The 7,666-nt window shown below is 36.1% G+C and overlaps 1 long non-coding RNA gene across 1 annotated transcript; it reads left to right on the plus strand.

Moving 5' to 3' along the window:
• The first annotated feature begins 245 nt into the window (after nt 1-245).
• LOC127121393 (uncharacterized) lies at nt 246-918 on the plus strand. The gene is made up of 3 exons (XR_007803439.1): nt 246-355; nt 515-545; nt 644-918. It is a non-coding gene; the product is annotated as an uncharacterized LOC127121393 (long non-coding RNA).
• Nucleotides 919-7,666: the final 6,748 nt, after the last annotated feature.

A 7,666-nucleotide genomic window follows, 5' to 3' on the forward strand; every position in this document is an offset into this window, starting at 1 on the left:
ACAATACCATTGAAAAAACGTAATGAAAGCGGTATTCAAAAGTCAAAGATTTAGTTTTTTTTTTATACTTTTTTATTTAAAAGTAAACTCGTTTTTTTTTATAAAGAAAATATATCATTTTATGTATTATAGTTTTTGAATTTTTTGTTTTTTATTTAATTAGTGCATTTAAGATATCGTAAAGTTAAAAACCCTATTCAATGTATTTTGTTATCATCTGCCTCTATATAACTCTGTCACAACCAGAGGCTTTGTACAAGAACAAGAGTGAAAGGAAAAACAAACCACGATGGCTAAATTCATTTGTTCATTTCTTCTCATGATTATTTTTACTTCAGTGATCCAAGATGCCTATGTGAGTGATTCTATCTCTCCCACCATTATGAATCTTTGAGTTTATTAAAATGAATGCCAATGGTTTCAAATAAGCTCAAAAAGTGCATATGTATTATTTGTTTTCCCTTAAATTATTAAGTACTAACACATGTTTATTTTTCTTGATATTTTTTCATAGGCCGGTGGAGAAGGTTCTCTTCGTTCTGAATGTAATAATTCTAACTACTATTTATTTTAAAATTTTCTTTTAAAAAAGCTATTTAGTTTTACTAATGTTATTCAAATTCAAACATTAATTTCTTTCCAGAATGTGCGGGTGCATGTGATTATCGTTGTTCAGCAACTATGTACAAGAAGGCATGTCTAACCTATTGCAACATTTGTTGTGCAAAATGTTTATGTATTCCATCCGGAACATATGGTAATAAGGAAGAATGTCCATGATACAATAATTGGCAAACTAAGAGAGGAACACCCAAGTGTCCCTAGTTTTTGTATTGTTCATGCATATACAAGTCTCTTTCAAACCATTTTTGTGTTTTTTGATTATTAATAAAAATAATATGTGTATGTTGAAGTTAATTCTTGATATTATACACTTCTTGGTGGCCGTGAATGATATGGAATTATTAAGTTGTCACATTAAACTAACTTCTCTAAATCAATAGGTCTCTCAATTAAAAGCTTTTTTCAAACCTTTTGACATAACTTATATCAGTAAAAGAAACCCAAGCAATTTATTGGATTCCTTTGATCACTCATAAAAAAGAAATGATAGGGCAACTTTAGGTTATGCCAAAATACCAACAAGACTGGAGGATAATTTTTTAAAAGTCAAAGAAGGCATGAAAGATTGAAATTTCAAACCTTTTGATCATGTTGTGCACAAAAACACGAGAGCTCATGGCGAGATTGAAAGGAGTCCATAATAGAATTCATAGCAGCAGGATTTATCAGTTTGGAAAAAAAGCTTCAAAAAGAGTTAACTAGAATTCTTAAATAGGAGGAATTAATGTGGTACCAGAGATCAAGAGCGAAATGGTTGGCAGATAGTGATCAAAATACAAAATGATACCACATGAAGACCATTACCGTCAGCTAAAATCCCTTGCTAAAAGGCCAAAAATCAACGCTAAAAGGCCAAAAATCAACGCTAGTGTGTTAGCGCCAGCAAAGCGTTAGGGTCGGGGAAGAAACGTCAAAGCTGGAAGCAAGACATAGAGCTTAGTAGTACAGCACTGGCTAAACGAAGCATAAAAGTGACGCTAATACACAAAAGCCGACGCTAGAGTACAAGTATGTTTAAGTTTAGCGTCGACCAATATAGACACTATGATTTAGTTAGTGTCGGTCATTAGCAGTGCAACTTTCTAGCTATAACCATGTAGTGGCGTTCGCATGCGCCACTATAGTGTTTTATACATGTATGTAGCGTTGAATTGTAACGACACTAACTTTCTATCTATATACATGTAGTGTCGCCGAAAGACGACGATATCTATCTTGTACGTGTTCCTTAGTGTCCATTTCTTGGGACATTGTATTGTTGTGCTTTTGTTGCGTCAGCATAGCTGACTCTAACTTTATTTTTTATTACTAAAACTTAGTGGGGACAAAACCTGCTTTAAATTTCTCTTTTTAGAACCTAGCAAAACTATTTAAAAACCTTTTTAAATTCACAATGGATTTCTACATTAATATATTACCAAAACTTGTCTTTAATTTCATACTATGTAATTTCATAGATATATTATTACATCAAATAAAATAATTGAAATAAACCAAACATGGTTCATGTTTTTTTAAGTACATTTAAATCATGATTCATGTAATTTCATACTAGCCACAAGAATTTCTGATAAAACAATTAACCAAACATCAACAAGTTTGAATAGCCGCAAGAATTTCAATAATACATAGGACACAAACTACCAACCACAATAAATGTCAGGTTCATATTGCATTTGTAAATAATCATACTCAATATATCACTAACTTTTTATTTGTCTTCATTTGATTTCAAAATCAATTCCAATTTTCCACAATTTCAAAATCCATTTCAAATAAATACGATTTTCAACCATTTCAAAAATCTAACGTAACATTAAAACACTTTTCTTAAACAAATGCAAAAGAAGAAGACTGTTGGAATCTAGCATTCCAGCATAAGCCTCGAATGATCGGTCCCAAGACACGCATCTTGGGATAACCTTCATTCATTTTTTCACTTCTAAAACACTTCAAATTATTTTCAAAACCAATCTCAAACCATTTTTAAACTCGATAAATCAATGCAACACAATTAAAATCATTTTTCGATAAGCATAACGTTAAAACCTTTTTTCTAAATAAACACAAAAGAATGATCGATCCCAAGCCACGCATTTTGGGTTCACTATTCATTCTTTTCTTTTGTTCCTTAAAACACTTAAATCAACTTTGACAAATAAGGGTCATTGGTATCAAGCATTCTGACATAACCTTTGAACAACTAATTCTTATCAAGCGCTCGTTGCCCGATGAAAAAGGACTGTTGGAATCTAGCATTCTGGTGGAATCCTGAATGACTGATCTCGAGACTTATGTCTCATTCTCATCAAATGTTTGTCATTCACCTATAAAATACATCCAACACATCAAAGTTATTTTTTCTCGTCGTCGTGCGATTAATCTTAAAAGTTTTTATTAACAAAAGACATATCGTCTTAAGATGATGCAAAACAATGCTTCATCCATAATCGTTGAGTTGTGATAAGTGATGTTTTCCCGTGAATGTTGATTTGTAAATTCATTCAATGTGATGCAAACATCCGCTCCTCACCTGTTTTGGGGAAGTAATGTTTTCCGTTGATTGATACAAAATAGCTTTTGCTAAAATCGACCAACAAACAAACATTTTCTACCCATAAACTACATACACCTAGAATTTTCTATTGCATCTGGAGATACGTAGGAACAGGATTGTAAAATCTTGTCAGGCCCGTTAATAAAATTTTTAGATTTAGTTCCTTTCTCCCCCTAATAATAAAAACTTTTTTAGGTCCTTTCTCATTAAATAAAAATTTAAAAACATTTCTCTTATCTCTTTTCCTATTCCAAATAAGTAGAAGATTGCAAACTAACACAAGTTAGCATTCAATTCAAAACTAACCAAACGGTCTCTGTTGAGTACAACGGACGTGAGGGGTGCTAATACATCCCTTGGGTAACCGACTTCCGAACCCTGATATGGGTTGCGATGACTATATCCTTATCTTTCTTTTAGGGGTTTTATCGATATTTCCCGTTTCCCATTTTGGGAATAAATAAAGTTCGGTGAAGACTCTATTCAGTCCATCTCGCGAGCGTGCGATTTTGCTTCGCTTAGTCGTGTTCTCATTTTCTGAGGTACGACACAATCTTTTCAAGTGCTGCAGCAACATCAGCTCTAGCAGCCTCGATGACTTGGCTTTGTTCTTCTCTGTTGGGGTTTGTAACTGTCACTTATGTCAAGTAAGACACTTCATACCTTATGTTGACTTCCATTTGTGCAACTCCGTAACACATGCCTCACGACTTACCCTGACAGCTTCTTTCCAAAGTTGTAGCCTTTTTGATCCATCCACTTTAATATCTATTTATGTGACTTGTGTCAGACGGTTCACATAATCTTCCTATACAACACAAGATAAATGTGTCAATATAAATGAGTAATCAACTTTGTAGAAGTGATTTGCAACTAATTGATTCTTGCGTACTATATTACTTAAGATACACTTATGTTGAATTCTATTTTATAAACTATTAGAAGTAATTCATATTTATTAGTTGTACTATTTTCTTAGCCCCTAAGTTTGTTAGAGGGTATTTTAGTATTTTATCCTATTCTAGTAACCCTAGTTTTAGCTTATAAATAGGGTGGCAATCATTGTAACTTTTATCATGTTTTGTAGCCGTCATTCTCTTAATAGAATATTTCCGTTCATCATTCATTCTACCTTTGCACCAACAATTGGTATCTAGAGCTCCGGTTCGGATTCATTGGGAAACACGGGAAACACGAGTGAACGTGAGGTCTTGTGTGTTTGATTTTGATTCTTAGATTCATGTTGAATCTTGAACAAAATCTGATCAGAATTTTAATTCTGTGGGTTGGGAAACACTGTGAGAAATCTGAGTGTATTGTGCAAGGTAGAAAGATGAACGGAAACGGTAACATGAACACCAAACTTCCAGTATTTGACGGTAAAAACTGGAATCGTTGGATGATCCAAATGCGTGTACTGTTCGGTGCTCAAGATGTTCTAGATCTTGTCACTGATGGTTATGTTCCGGTAGTAGCAGATGCGACGGATGAACAGAAAAACGCGCAGAAGGAAGTAAGGAAGAAGGATCAGAAAGCATTGTTCTTCATTCATCAATGTGTTGATGTAAATGTGTTTGAGAAGATTGCAGATTCAACGACAGCAAAGGCTGCGTGGGACACACTGGTTAGATGTTATGGTGGTGACGCATCAGTGAAGAAGGTGAAGCTTCAGTCCTTGAGAAAGAAATATGATAATCTCAACATGAAGAATAATAAGAAAGTTTCTGAATATATCTCCAGAGTGATTCTGATCACTAATGAGATGAAAGCGTGTGGAGAAACTCTTTCTGAAGAAACAATCATGGAGAAGGTATTGAGATCCCTTACCTCTCAATTTGATTACATTGTGGTAGCAATAGAACATTCCAAAGATCTGAGCACCATGAGAATTGAAGAGCTGCAGAGCAGTCTAGAAGCTCAAGAGTTGTGTTTGACTGAGAGAACTTCTGAAAGGGAAGTAGAGCAGCAGGCTCTGAAAACAACTTCTGATAAGAGGTATCAGAAGCAGTCAGAAGCCAGGAGAAGATATGATGGTGGTCAGAAGTCAGAAAGCTCAACCTCTAATAGACAAAAGAATGCTCAGAAGGGAAAAGAGAAGTATGACAAGAAGAAGATCCAATGTTACTGTTGTAAGAAGTTTGGTCACTTTGCTAGAGACTGTTGGTCAAACAAGGAGAGAAAATCAGAAGAAGCAAATATAGCCAGAAGTTCTGATGACGAATCTGTGCTATTGATGGCCTCTGAATCTGATGATATGGATCTGATAGACTGGTGGTATATGGACACTGGCTGTTCAAATCATCTTACTGGAAATAAGAAATGGCTGGTTGACTTTGACTCTGAAAAGAGGACAAAGATCAGATGTGCTGATGACAAATATCTTAATGCAGAAGGTATGGGAAATGTCAGAGTGATTCTGAACAATGGGAAAACAACATTGATTCAGAACGTGTGGTATGTACATGGCATCAGAAGCAATCTGATGAGTGTTGGACAATTAATTGAGAAAGGTTTTTCAGTTACCATGAAGGACAATCTTCTGAAGCTGTATGACTGCAATCAGAAGTTGATCATGGAGTCAGAACAGGGAAGGAATAGAACATTCAAGGTGAATGTCAGAACTGCAGACTCAGAATGTCTTAGTGCAACAAGTGTTGAGAAGGAGAGTGAGTTGTGGCACAGAAGATTTGGTCATTTGAATTTCAGAAGCTTAAAACATCTGAATTCAAAGAAGTTGGTACATGGAATTCCTGCAATTAAGAAGCCTGAAAAGTCATGCAAAGTTTGCATGGAAGGAAAACAATCACGATTGCCATTTGCATCAGAAACTGCTCCAAGAGCAAAACATGCCTTGGGAGTTGTACATTCTGATGTGTGTGGTCCATTTCCAGTAGCATCGATTGGAGGGAATAAATACTTTGTGTTATTTGTTGATGAATTCACAAGAATGACATGGGTATCCCTTATTAAGTTTAAACACGAGGTGTTTGATGAATTCAAGAAGTTCAGAATGAAGGCTGAGAATCAGAGTGGTCAGAAGTTAAAGATTCTTAGAAATGACGGTGGAGGTGAGTATAACTCCAAAGAGTTCCAGAAGTTCTGTGAGGAGAATGGAATTGAGCATGAGGTTACTGCTCCTTATACCCCTCAACACAATGGTCTTGCTGAAAGAAGAAACTGCACTTTGCTTGATATGGTGAGAAGCATGCTAAAGGAGAAGAAGCTTCCTCAGAAGCTCTGGGGAGAAGCTGTTGCCACTGCAACGTATGTACTCAACCGATGTCCTACGAAGAAGTTGAAGGAAATAGTTCCAATACAGAAGTGGACTGGAGATAAGCAAAGTGTTGGTCATCTGAAGGTGTTTGGTTCTGTTTGCTATAAACATGTTCCAGAAGCCAAAAGACAGAAGCTGGATGATAGAAGCAAAGTGATGATTCTGATAGGGTACCACAATACAGGTGCATACAAGCTCTATTGTCCAGAAACCAATAAAATTGAATTCAGTAGAGATGTGATTGTGAAGGAATCAGAATTTTGGAATTGGGATAAGTCTCAATCTGATTCTGATGTTAGAACTTCTGAAGAAAGGTCAGAGTTAAGAACTTCTGAAGTTGGAGTAAACTCTGACGTTGATTCTGATTCTGATAGTGATTCTGACTCTGGAGAAGACTCAGAAGATGAAGGTGACTTTGATGATCCAGACTCTGATGACCCAGACTCTGATGGTAATCCAGATTCTGGTGGCAATTCAGACTCTGGAAATATGCCAGACCCTGAAGATGGTCAAAGCTCTGGAGGAAGTCAACCATCTGAAGCTAGAAACTCTGAACAAGTTCAGAGACCACAAAGAATCAGAAACATCCCCAGAAGATATGCAGAATTTGACATGCTGCAAGACACTGAAGTAGACTCTGAAGGAGAAGTTATTCAGTGTGCCATGTTAGTAGACTATGAACCCATAAGTACAGAAGAGGCTCTTAAGCAGAAGCCCTGGCTGAAGGCCATGAAAGAAGAACTTGATGCTATAGAGAGAAACAAGACTTGGAAGCTGACAGAACTTCCAAAAGACAAGAAAGCCATCAGCGTCAGATGGGTTTTCAAGCAGAAGTTAAAGCCAAATGGTTCAATTGGCAAACATAAAGCAAGGTTGGTAGCCAGAGGATTTCTACAAAAACCTGGGCTGGATTACTCTGAAGTGTTTGCACCTGTAGCAAGACATGAAACAATCAGAATGGTGATTGCAATAGCTGCTAACAGGAATTGACCTCTGATGCATTTAGATGTAAAATCTGCATTTCTGAACGGTCCATTAGAAGAAGAAGTTTACGTGTCACAACCTCCTGGATTTGTGAAAAAGAATCAGGAAGGGATGGTGTACAGATTATACAAAGCTCTATATGGATTGAAACAAGCACCCAGAGCTTGGAATCAGAAGATTGATTCATTTTTCAAGAAGCAAGGCTTTCAGAAATGTGAGATGGAGTA

Source organism: Lathyrus oleraceus, chromosome 2 (assembly GCF_024323335.1).
Source record: "Lathyrus oleraceus cultivar Zhongwan6 chromosome 2, CAAS_Psat_ZW6_1.0, whole genome shotgun sequence".
In the NCBI taxonomy this organism is placed as follows: domain Eukaryota; kingdom Viridiplantae; phylum Streptophyta; class Magnoliopsida; order Fabales; family Fabaceae; genus Lathyrus; species Lathyrus oleraceus.